At 48.0% G+C, this 13,024-nt stretch overlaps 2 long non-coding RNA genes across 2 annotated transcripts; both read left to right on the forward strand.

Moving 5' to 3' along the window:
• The first annotated feature begins 4,281 nt into the window (after positions 1 to 4,281).
• LOC118516912 lies at positions 4,282 to 4,570 on the forward strand. The gene is made up of 3 exons (XR_004908167.1): positions 4,282 to 4,324; positions 4,381 to 4,459; positions 4,527 to 4,570. It is a non-coding gene; the product is annotated as an uncharacterized LOC118516912 (long non-coding RNA).
• A 4,349-nt stretch (positions 4,571 to 8,919) lies between these two features.
• On the forward strand, positions 8,920 to 9,208 carry LOC118516911. Its single transcript, XR_004908166.1, has 3 exons — positions 8,920 to 8,962; positions 9,019 to 9,097; positions 9,165 to 9,208. It is a non-coding gene; the product is annotated as an uncharacterized LOC118516911 (long non-coding RNA).
• The last annotated feature ends 3,816 nt before the right edge of the window (positions 9,209 to 13,024 follow it).

Raw genomic sequence — 13,024 nt, forward strand, 5'->3', positions numbered from 1 at the left:
TCAAACCAAACTTATGGATTAGTTTTTCAATATAGTTTTCGAGGCTAACACTATAATCACCATTTTTCTGTTTGATTTCGAGTCCCAAGAAATAACTCACTTTTCCGAGATCAGTCATTTCAAAAAGGTCACTTAAGGTTTGGTATACAGTGTCGATAATAGTTTCATCTACACACCCTACCATTAAGTCGTCTACGTATACTAGGATGTAAACTTTCTTCCCTTTAACGACTTTTGTGTACAAACACTTATCCGCATCACTTTGCTGGAAATTCATCTTCACTAGGACACTATGCAGTTTTAGGTTCCAGCATCGTGCAGACTGCTTCAGTCCATAGATGCTTTTCTTTAGACGGCACACCAAATGTTCTTTTCCCTTCTCTGCATAGCCTGGTGGTTGTCGCATGTACAACTCTTGGTCTAGATCACCGTACAAATAGGCAGTTTTGATATCAAAATGACGAAGTGTCATTTTCAATTTGGAAGCCAGGGCAAGCAACATTCGAAGAGTCGTATAGCTGGTAACGGGAGCAAAGACCTGGTCATAGTCCTCGCCGAACTGCTGAGTATAGCCTTGAGCTACCAGACGGGCCTTATGTTTGGTTATTTCTCCAGCTGCGTTCCGCTTCAATTTGAAGACCCAGCGGCAACCTACCACTTTCCGTCCTGCAGGCAGCTCCACTAAGGCATCCCAAGTCCCATTTTCATTGTGTGATTTCAGCTCACTTTCCATTGCCGATCTCCATTCGGCATGAGCATCACAGGCCAGAGCTTCATTGAGATTTTTGGGTTCCACCGCTATTTCCGCTTTTCTTGCCGTATACGCTTCCTCTATCAAACGAATCGGTGCAATTCCCTTGGTCGCTCTAGTCGATTTACGTACAACCTCATCCAAAGGGAATGCATGAAACGAAGGTTCATTCGTCGGGTCGTCTTCGGTCGCACTTTCGTACTGCGATGCATCTAAGTTCACGCTTTCTTCGATGACGATCGGTTCCTCCGATTGAGGAGGTGGAGTTGAGACAAGTGGAAATTCCACTACTCCTCCTGACGGTGTCAGCTTCGGCTTTGGCACGTTCTGTTTCTCGCACTGTTCCAAAAACTTGGCATCTCTGCTAATGGTGATTCTTTTCGTTAGCAGGTTCACAAAACGGTAAGCCTTCTGACCATCCTCATAACCAACGAACACCAATTTGTCAGCTCTTTTGTCAAGCTTTCTGCGTTTTTCTTTTGGAACGTGCACAAAAGCCTCCGATCCAAATACACGAAGATGTTCGTACGAGGGCTTCTTTCGGTACCACAGCTCAAAAGGTGTTAATGCCACTGAGGATGATGGCAAGCGATTTTGCAGGTAGCAGGCAGTCGAAATCGCTTCACCCCAGAACACCTTATCTAAGCCCGAATCTGCCAGCATGCAGCGCATCATCTCAACCAGGTACCTGTTTTTGCGCTCGGCCACTCCGTTCTGCTGCGGCGAATACGGTGCCGTTTGTTGATGTACCATGCCGTGATCTACAAAGAATTTTCGCAAAGAATTACTTCCGTACTCGCCACCACCATCTGACCGAATGACCTTAGGGAAGTTACCAAACTGTGTTTTTACCAGAGCACAGTATTCTCTAATTCGATCCTCAGCATCGTACTTGTTCTGCATCAGATAGATAACCGTATAACGACTGTAGTCATCTACCATGATCATGTAGAACCGACTGCCGCGCACTGTGGGTATTTCCATTGGGCCTCCCAGGTCCGTGTGCACCAGTTCGCCAACAGCAGAAGCCCTCGAAGATGAAACCTTAGGGAAGGATTCACGGCTCATCTTGCCCTCGCAGCACGGTCCGCATACGGACTTTGCGTTACACCGGTCAATTTTCAAACCGCTTCCCATGTTGTTTTTCACAATCTTCATTACTGCTTCCGTGTCACGGTGCCCAAATCGACGATGCCACAGGTGTAGACAGGAAACTCCACAAGTAGGCTCGACGAGCATTGCATGCTCCGAATAACGCTTCAAGTGATACAGACCGCCTTGTCGTTCGCCAACTAATACCACCTTTTCACCTTTTCTAACCCGGCAGCCAGCCTTGTCAAACACAACTTCAAAACCTAAATCGGCAATTTTGCTAACCGATAGAAGGTTTGTTGTGAGCGAAGGCACGTGGCAAACGTTGTCTAGCGAAACGTTCATTCGAGCACCATTTCCATTCACCGACACCAAACTACTGCTTCCGACACCCGCCGACTTGATGACTCGTCCATTGGCCAAGGAGATAGTAGACCGCTTCGATTTGTCAATGTGGTGTAAAATAGATGTATCGTTCGTCATATGGGAAGTCGCACCCGAATCAAAGCACCATAGTCCTTTAGTTTGTGCCTTCCCAAGGAACAAACACAGACCCATACTATTGTGTTGTTTTTCTTCCACAGTGACGTTCGCTGATTCACGAACTCCTCTCTCCTTTTTGTCCGCAGCCAACTTTTTACAGTCTCTTCGGAAATGCCCGTCCTGCCTGCAGTAGTGGCACTGCATCTTCTTCTTTTTCTTTCCACTGGGTTTATTGCTAGCACCATATTTCCCAGAGTACAGAGCCTTTTCTTCATCTACGCCATTCGCACGCCGACGCCCTTCGTCCAGCAACTTCCCTTTAACAAAATCTACTGTTAGGTCAGCATCCGGCCTACTCTCCAATGCTGTTATCAGACCGTCGTAAGATTTCGGTAGACTGGACAGCATCAGGGCAACGAAGGAGAGCTCCTTCATTTCCTCACCAAGGGCTATCAGTCGGAGACGTAACGAAGTAAGTTCTTTCAGGTGCTCAGCCATGTTTCCACTTTCCGGCATCTTGGTGGCAAACATTTGGCGCATTACATGAATCTTGCTCGAAAGGGATGACCGCTCGTGATAGCCTTTCAGAGCGTCCCACATCTCTTTCGCCGTATTCGTCTGCATGACATGAATAAGCTGGCTGTCATCCAATGCCAAGCCGATCAGGGCCCTCGCCTTCTCATCGTCGGCTAGCCATTTGGCATCAGGGGCCTCCGGCTGCTCCTCCGTCACAACGTGCAGTACTTTATCACGTGACAAAAGGAGCCGCATCTTAAACTTCCAAACCGTGTAGTTCTGGTCACTCAGCTTCTCAATCGAAACATGTGTTTCCGCCATCGCGTATTCTTTCCAAACACACACACTACGGATAACACCAGGATGCTAATTCACCAAAAGTCACTTTCCTGCTACAGTAAACCGCAAAACTTTATGTTGTCCACGATGCGCTGGGCCCATAACCTGTTGGCGAGGGTGGAAAACTAAAGAGGTGGCCAAATATGTTTTACGTTTACAACACAAAAGAAACTTTATTAGCACATTCGATAGCTGAGATGTTAGTCGTGTCGCAGAGTTCAGAATATACAGGAAAAAGGCGCGTTTTCCATAGCGTCGTTTTTAAACGTCAAACGCGAAAAACAAAGTTCGTGCAACGGTAAATTCGTTTGACAGATGGCACAGTGGTTGTACTTTCAACATTCCGGACACCAACGGATGTGCTTGATTATACTCACGGTGATGTTTTTTTTTTTTTTTTTGCTCCGTCGCAGGAACGCACAGGAACGGAACATCTAGCCGTCGTTTGACGATGTACGAAACAAGGATTTGGGCATCGGGTAAGAGCGCACATACCGTTCACTTTCGCAAATTCAGCCAAATACTGTCACACGTTCTTAACCACTGTCCGTTTGTTGCAGCTCCCGATTGCAGCCCCGCCACGCGTCCAGGAAGTGGTCCGAGAATCAATATAGTGCTGGAACGCTCTCCTGAAGACACCGGTGTTGAAACGCGGTTGAATTTTTTAGAAATCTTTAATGCAGAGAGAAATCAAAAAATTAGTAAAAAATTAGTTCGTCGTTTCAACCTCGTTTCCAGACTGCTCTTGCTCATTCCCGTCGGGTAGACGCGAGCTCCCTTTTTCCGATCTTTCCTCTTCTTTCTTGTGTTCCTTTGCTTTCCAACATTGTCCCCCCAAGTGCGCCACGGTTAAATATATTTGTTAGGCGATAATAAACACCTCAATGCTAAAAGGTTTATAAATTAGCGACTTTATAAACCCGATCTTCGTGATGACACACCTTTCTTTCGCGATTGTACAAACCGTGGCTTCACGTCCCATCTTCTGTCAGTTGCCTCGTGTGTGTGTGCGTTTGTTTGTTTGTTTATTTGCTTGCTTGCTTGCTGTTTGTTACTTTCGCTATATTCTGTATTCGACTCTTGCCGCGCGGTTTTCTACTAAGCTGATACATCTAAGACTGCTAATTTGTGTGCGGGTCTAACGTAAGTTCCACTGCTCGTTTGTACCGTGGCTTGCCTAACTTGACCGTCCTTTCCAGGTATTATTGAGACAATTCGTCCTTTTGGCGTGTTATTCGTGTTATAGGGTCAGCCAGTCCGTCGTTCAGGGGCACGTAGGTAAGTGGTCTCGAATTAAGGATGAGTTCGATCTCCGTGAACGTTGACAGCATTACTTCATCCGTAGGGCGCTTGGGGAACACGAACTGATTCAGTACCTTCTTCACGGAACGTACCAAACGCTCCCAGCAGCCGCCAAAGTGAGGCGCCAGTATGCATGACGCTGTGTTGAGGGACGCCGCTATCTCGAGATGTACAGCTCTCGACGTGAAGCAGAGAAAACGGGCCGAAGTAGTCGATCCCTGTGAAGGAAAAGGCACGTTAATAAAATGCGGTTCTTTGTTGTGGTAAATTACCCATTAGCGGTGGCTCCGGTCGCGCGTTGTTCACTTTGCACCACTGACAATCTCTCCTAACGCGTCGATATTCCCCCAGCAGTTTAGGGATGTGGTACCGCATCCTTACTTCGCTCAAAGCCGTGTTGTGGTTGCCGTGTTTGTACCTTTCGTGGTGCTCCCGAATAATGAGATCGGTTCCGTAGTCTCGCCGAGGAAGGATGATCGGGTTCCGTGAGAAATTGTTGATGCCTACGCATTCCGTCAAACGTCCCCCCACTCTCAGGATCCCGTGGTCGTTCAGAATAGGCGAGAGCTTATAGATGCTGCTTTTCTTCTCGACCCCCCTTTTCCACGGGTGCTTTTGCGGGGTCTGTTTGCGCAAGCTGACGATTTCGCTGTTGTAGGCCCTTCCTGCATTGAATCAACCACCTTGCGTGAATTGGACGCCCAATTCCGTATCTCGAAGCCCCCTTTCGCGTGAATATAGCGAACCGTTTTAGCTAGCTCAGCAGCTTCCTCTTCCGTTTCCACGTTGACAAGCATGTCATCGACATAATGTTCCTCTTCGATGCATTCCACCGCTCGCGGGAAATCCTGCCGGAAACGTGATGCATTTCGGTTTTTCACGAACTGTGCGCTAGTGGGCGAGCATGCTGCACCAAACGTCATAACGGTAACCACGTAAACAGCAGGTTCGCCTCGAAGGTCGTCGCCATCCCAGAATATCATTTGGCTGCGTTGGTCGTCCTTCTTCATTCCTACACGATGGAACATCTCGCGAATATCACCGACGCTACAGCGGCGCTGGTCTTCACATGGCAGGGCCGGGATTCAAATCCCCATGAGTAGTCATGCAGCTTTTTGATGAAACTTTCGTTTTGTTTTTTTTTTTTATGTGGAGTTTCTGTTTTCCAGTCGTTTTAGCATAATTTGTGGCCGACCTTTTACCCGACGTTTAATGCGTTCGCGCATTTTCGCCTCGAGGACGCGTTTATTTAGACCAACGACGACGGTTTTGAGACGATAAGTGTCATCGTTTTTTTTTTTAAACTATGTCGTCGCCTATGAACATGCACATTGTAATATTATTGTACCGGCACCAGTGATGGCACCGACGTACGCGTTGTACAAACAACCAGATCACTCCCATTGGCACTCCTTTTGCCCCCGGCCCCGTCGTTTTTAGTCCCCCGTGGGGGTAGTTGTGAAAAAATCACGAATTTTCAACACTGCCGCATAGACGCACGCCCATACAAACCTGGCCGCGTTGATCGGGCCCTTCTCAGGCGGCGTGCAGTACTGGCAGCTGTGCGCGCTGTACAAGCCATCATTCCCACTGGCGCACCTTTTCCCAGCATCGCGAATCACCGGCGTCGTTGTTAGTTTCGCCTCACAGTAGTGCGCCAAACACGCGCGCACCCAGCACTGCACTATAAACGCACGGCATTCATACTGGCCCGGCAATGCGGTCGCTTCTCGCACAATGTTTGAATATCGTACGGTGCAAGGTAATGAATTGTATGGGTGTAAATAAACAAATGATGTGTGTGCGTGTGTGTGTGTGTGTGTGTGTGTGTGCGTCATGTGTAAGTTGTGTTTGTTGCGCAGTGCTGTCTGCCCAGCACTGTGTATTGCCCAGGTGCCCATATACTGCTACGGGTAAAACCCAGTCAAGGAACCCTCTTCTGGGTGGTGGTGGTTGATGAAGTTTGTGAAGCAATTTTATTCGATCCTTCGATACAATCTCAAAACTGTGTACAATTATCAGACCAAACCATGTGTGTTGTGTTGTTCACGGGCAAAGCTGGTCCCTGGAATGCGGAATGGGAATGCGAATGGGAAGAAAACAAAAGTAAGCTTTAGATAGAAATAAAACTACATTTCTGTGTAATTGAAACAGTGGCCGTGCAGTGGCTATTTATTGTTTATTTTAAATGCGTAATGGTCTAACGTAATGGTAAAGTAATCCTCCTTGGCCACCTCGTTCTCGTTCTCGTTGGTCGTTGGCTATTCATGTGCCGAGCGCATGCGTCGTACCGTGGTCCAAAATCTAGCCGGATCTAGCACATTGAGCGGGTGCTGCGCTCGGTGGTATACCGGCGCGCTCTTCGGTCCTAGCATTTCGTCATCGTCCAAAAGCAAATGTGGAGCCAGCACCAAAAACAGCTGTTCAGCCCACCCTGGCAGGCGACAGCTGGCAAAGGCTAACTGCCAACATGGTAGCCCGAGATGCTCGATGCTCATGTGTAAGTATGTCGTAAAGGAGTCCGCCAACAGTGTCCACTTCCACGATCCCACTTCCAACAAATAAATTTCCGGACGGGTTGTAACATTTGTCTTGTACACGAGCAAAACGAAACCCCTGTCACCTATGCGCTCGAGCTCGAAAACAGTTCCCGGTCCTTTCAGTTCGAGGTTCTGGATGTGCGTCAATTTAGGTATGTAGAGGTGGCCTACACGTAATTTTGCGCGCTTCGAATAGTTGTACGTCCAGCTCGTGTGCATCCCATCGGTCGACATGTAAAAACGCTTCATGTCGTCCGGCATAAAAACGAAGTTCTTGTATTCCCAAACCCTTAAATCTGCCGCTGTGCATGGTCCGTTGTCATCTGATGTCACGTTGCTCACTCGTGGCAGCTCGTTCAGTTTTTTCTTCAGTTCAAACGTCAGTTTCTCCAGGTGCAACGTATCGTTGCGACGGTTTCCGATCTTACGGCTGGCCATTTTCGATAAAATATGTTGCTGATATGAGACACAGTGGAAAAAGCGTCTGTTGCACACGTCAGCTTGCTAAATAATGGTTTCAACGCATGCCTGACTTTTACTTATTAATTATTCCTATGGATGGTTTCCAATGTGTGCTGAGATGTGTTTTCAATTCACACTGTTATTATCTAATGTTGTCTAGTAGGCATACAGAGATTTGCCGTGTTTCTCATGTTTTCAATTTATTGTTTCGTGTTCCGTGTGCCGGCCTCGCATTCGCCCGTTACACACAGTGTTTGAAAGTGTATGCTCGACGTTAATTCGACGTCTTTGCGTTGAAAACACCACAGGCAGGCGGCCTGCCCCCCGGACAGAATTCGGAGGCTTCCTGTTACCTCCGCTCGATCCAGTTACCAAATACACGAAAGAAAGCTCGCGCGAGTGATTTGTGTTTGCTGTGCACATCCTGCCAGGCTTACCAATGCGCGTGTGCTGAGTCTCTCCAGCATCCAGGACTGCCTGAGATGCGTGCAAGTGGCCATCGCGTGATGGAGAGTGTTTCGTGCGCGTGGATGTCTGCCGGCCTGCGGGGGGGGCAGTGTGTTGTAATTGTTGTTTCACACGCTCTTCTGCTAGACGATACTTCTGGATGCTGAATGCGCGGTACGTCCAGTGCATACGTTGGGTGAGTAGTTTCGCATTCCGGTAACGATGACGGTAACATCAACCACCGTGTTCCGGACACCAACGGATGTGCTTGATTATACTCACGGTGATGTTTTTTTTTTTTTTTTTGCTCCGTCGCAGGAACGCACAGGAACGGAACATCTAGCCGTCGTTTGACGATGTACGAAACAAGGATTTGGGCATCGGGTAAGAGCGCACATACCGTTCACTTTCGCAAATTCAGCCAAATACTGTCACACGTTCTTAACCACTGTCCGTTTGTTGCAGCTCCCGATTGCAGCCCCGCCACGCGTCCAGGAAGTGGTCCGAGAATCAATATAGTGCTGGAACGCTCTCCTGAAGACACCGGTGTTGAAACGCGGTTGAATTTTTTAGAAATCTTTAATGCAGAGAGAAATCAAAAAATTAGTACATTTGTTCGTCGTTTCCAGACTGCTCTTGCTCATTCCCGTCGGGTAGACGCGAGCTCCCTTTTTCCGATCTTTCCTCTTCTTTCTTGTGTTCCTTTGCTTTCCAACATTGTCCCCCCAAGTGCGCCACGGTTAAATATATTTGTTAGGCGATAATAAACACCTCAATGCTAAAAGGTTTATAAATTAGCGACTTTATAAACCCGATCTTCGTGATGACACACCTTTCTTTCGCGATTGTACAAACCGTGGCTTCACGTCCCATCTTCTGTCAGTTGCCTCGTGTGTGTTTGCGTTTGTTTGTTTGTTTATTTGCTTGCTTGCTGTTTGTTACTTTCGCTATATTCTGTATTCGACTCTTGCCGTGCGGTTTTCTACTAAGCTGATACATCTAAGACTGCTAATTTGTGTGCGGGTCTAACGTAAGTTCCACTGCTCGTTTGTACCGTGGCTTGCCTAACTTGACCGTCCTTTCCAGGTATTATTGAGACAATTCGTCCTTTTGGCGTGTTATTCGTGTTATAGGGTCAGCCAGTCCGTCGTTCAGGGGCACGTAGGTAAGTGGTCTCGAATTAAGGATGAGTTCGATCTCCGTGAACGTTGACAGCATTACTTCATCCGTAGGGCGCTTGGGGAACACGAACTGATTCAGTACCTTCTTCACGGAACGTACCAAACGCTCCCAGCAGCCGCCAAAGTGAGGCGCCAGTATGCATGACGCTGTGTTGAGGGACGCCGCTATCTCGAGATGTACAGCTCTCGACGTGAAGCAGAGAAAACGGGCCGAAGTAGTCGATCCCTGTGAAGGAAAAGGCACGTTAATAAAATGCGGTTCTTTGTTGTGGTAAATTACCCATTAGCGGTGGCTCCGGTCGCGCGTTGTTCACTTTGCACCACTGACAATCTCTCCTAACGCGTCGATATTCCCCCAGCAGTTTAGGGATTTAGTTTCGAAGGACGGATGGTACCTGTAACATACTTGCTCAATTCCATCTCGGTCGTGGCTTCAAAACAGAAGACGTCTTCTTGAGGTTTCCAGCATATTCCCAGCACTCGATCAAATGTTGACTCCTTATCATCCGTAAAGCGAAGAGTTGATGTCGCGTTCCGCTCTTCCAAAGCTTCCAGAAACTCCATGCTGTATGAAACCCAATTACGAATGTGGAACTCTCCACAGGAGTGTACGTACCTGACATCCTTCGCCAACTCAACCGCTTCGCCAACGCTGTCTGCACTGTCGTAATAATCATCTACGTAATGATTCCCGATGATTGCTGACGCTGCTCCGGGAAACTGTTCGGCGAACTCCCGAGCATTCAGGTTCTTCACGTACAGTGCTGAGCAGGGCGAGCAGGTAGCACCAAAGGTTGCAATGTCCATCACGTACACACTAGTGATGTGCGGGTTGACCCGAACCTATCGGGTCGGAGCCATCCGTAAGCGACCCGGAGCGGTTCGGGTCATATTCCAAACTTCAACGAGTTCGGGTCGACCAATGGGTGCAGCAAACCATATGCGAGTTCGACCCGTTGGTTCGGGTCGACCCGTGGGTGCAGCAAACCATATGTGAGTTCGACCTATTGGTTCGGGTTGACCCGTTGGTGCAACGATTTCGAGTTGACCATACATTCGACGAGTTGGATGACGACGACTGGCTTGTTCGTATTGGAAAGTGTTGGGGGAGCTTTTCTTCAGCATTTCTCTCGTTTTTATATGCATTTGCCTTACGGGTCTAACTACAACCTACAGGATTTGTGCTTCTTTCTGAACGCAGTCTTCACTTTGTCATCCTTTTAGTCTAGTAAGACTCTCTGGCCGCTCCCAGCATGGGACCAGCCTGGTTCGTTTCACGGGCCAGGTGTCTCGATGAATCCTACTTAACCCATCTCGGAGGACGTTTTTTGCCGCAACAAGTTCTTATTGGTGGATCCTAGTGATGTGCGGGTCGACCCGCTCCCAGCATGGGACCAGCCTGGTTCGTTTCACGGGCCAGGTGTCTCGATGAATCCTACTTAACCCATCTCGGAGGACGTTTTTTGCCGCAACAAGTTCTTATTGGTGGATCCTAGTGATGTGCGGGTCGACCCGAACCCATTGGACCCACGGGTCGACCCGAACCCATTGGACCCACGGGTCGACCCAACCCATTGGACCCACGGGTCGACCCAAACCCATTGGACCCACGGGTCGACCCGAACCAACGGGTCGAACTCGCATATGGTTTGCTGCACCCACGGGTCGACCCGAACCAACGGGTCGAACTCATTGCACCCACGGGTCGAATTCGATTCCTATAGGGTCGAACTCGAGTCCGGGTCGATCCGTGAAAATAGTCTTTTTGCCCATCACTAGTACACACGAGGTACTCCGCAGGGCTTCGTTCCAAATAGAAATCGCTGAGCATGTTTGTCTTTCTCACAAATCCGTAGCTGATGGAACACTCCTTGATGTCCCCTCCAAACATTCATTCATTTACAGATGATCTGCGGAAGCGGGACCACATGTCCGGTCCTTTAAGCAGTAGAGAGTTTAAAGATACTCCATCTACTGATGCTGCAGCATCCCAAACAAGCCTTATCTTGTCTTATGTTGTACCACGTTCAATGGTAAACACCATAACGGTTCATAGGCGCCTTCGACTAACTCGACTCCGCTAGCTCGTGAGCATATCCTTTGTCTTGATACTCTTGTATCATCCGACATACCGCAGTGTTCAGATCCGGTTTCTTACTGAGCTTTCTGGACAGTTGTAGCATTCTCTCTCGCCATGGGGTAGCTTTCGGGAAGTTCTCGAACATCATCACGCCACACAGTCCCGTTTGAAACCGATCTCCTACTCGACACGTGGTTTTCTCTAGGATATCTCTAGCTCGTTGTTCTTCGTTCGCTATTGGCGGTTTGTAGTTATCGCTGCGAAGCTCTTCCAGCTGGTATTGTTGTTTCATCATGTCGTGCAGCTGTCTGTTGTCCAAAGACTGGATCTGGTGCATATTTTACGGGAACGTTATACACCTTAAGATATCCATCGCCACCGTACACCGTCCATCCTAGCTTGGACCTTACAGCTATCGGTTCTCCGCGGTTGCCGATTCGAGTTTCCAAAGCTGCAAACAAATCTATGTTATCCAGACCAATAATTATAGATGGCGCTTCATTAGGGTGGTCTAGCACTGGAACGTCTGAAAGATGTTTTATTTCTTGATTACTTCAGCTACTGACATTTTGGCTTAGGCAGTAACAGCTCTGATACAGTTTTCACGTTCAGTAGATTCCACCTCTCTGACGAACCCTGGGCTGAAGTTTTCAACGAAAAATTCTTTGAATCATGTTCTTCACGCTTGATGCTGTTCGTCACGAGATAACTAGCGGTTCCGTGGTCCAGTAACATTCAGTCGTTTGGCGAATCCGGCTTCCAGCAAAGTTCCCGACGAACCTTCGTCGATAAAGGCGATGACATCGACACTGCTTCGTTCCGCATATAGTGTAATCGGCATCGTGCGATAGATGACAGTTCCAGGGCTAGCTGTTTCTGAGTTAACTTGGAGAACTTCCTCTGCACAGTGCATTAATGTATGATGTCTACTGTTAAACCTTCTAACCGACATTTGTAAGCAATTTTACATTTACCGCGGCAGGAACGGGACAAACACAACTTACATATTTTGAGCTTCTACAACGTTTTGAAACGATTGGCCAGCGTCATCTCCTTAAACTGGTCACACTCCTTGAGGCTATGCCTGTGTTGCTGCACACCCAACAGGTCATCTTGAGCTGGTTGACTCCTCTATTTTCCAAATCATGCACGTTGTTGCGCATTTGGACTGCATTCTATTTCACTGGTCTGGAGCGTTGTTTCGGAGCTTCGTACTTCCCTGCTTTCTGACTGCTCACGGTGTACAATCAGTCACTTCAGAACTTCGTCGATCACTGTCTGAATGTATTCTCCGAAAATTGCCATAACACTTCCCTCTTTGTCACGTTTGAAACGAACCCACTCCACCTTGCATCTCGGAGGAAGCTTGTCAATAAGCTCTTCTACCAGGAAGGATTATTTTGGTGGTCTGTCATGTTGCTCGCTACCAGATGGTCACACAACTGCTTCACTTTAAACCCAAACGTAACAAAAATCTCCAAATGATTGTCTGTAGGCGAAGGCGTTTCGCGGACTTTACGTAGCAGGTTTTCTAGCAACTTTCTTGGTCTTCCAAACCGACTTTCCAGCTCCTTGATCACTCCCGGCACCGCATCAGGGAAGATGAGTCTGCCTTCACAGCCTGCAATGCTTCTCCACCCAGACTATCCATCAAACACTTCATATTGCTCGATATTGTTCAACCCACACTCTTCCGTTGTTGTTTTGAAGCTGCTGATGAAAAACGGCCACACATCTGGTTCTCCACAGAACTTGGGAAGTGCCAAAGAAATAGTTTTCCTGGCCGCTGCTTGATCTTTGTTATGCGTTAAAAGATATTGTTGTTCGAGAG

This window comes from Anopheles stephensi, unplaced genomic scaffold (genome assembly GCF_013141755.1).
Source record: "Anopheles stephensi strain Indian unplaced genomic scaffold, UCI_ANSTEP_V1.0 ucontig416, whole genome shotgun sequence".
In the NCBI taxonomy this organism is placed as follows: Eukaryota; Metazoa; Arthropoda; class Insecta; order Diptera; family Culicidae; genus Anopheles; species Anopheles stephensi.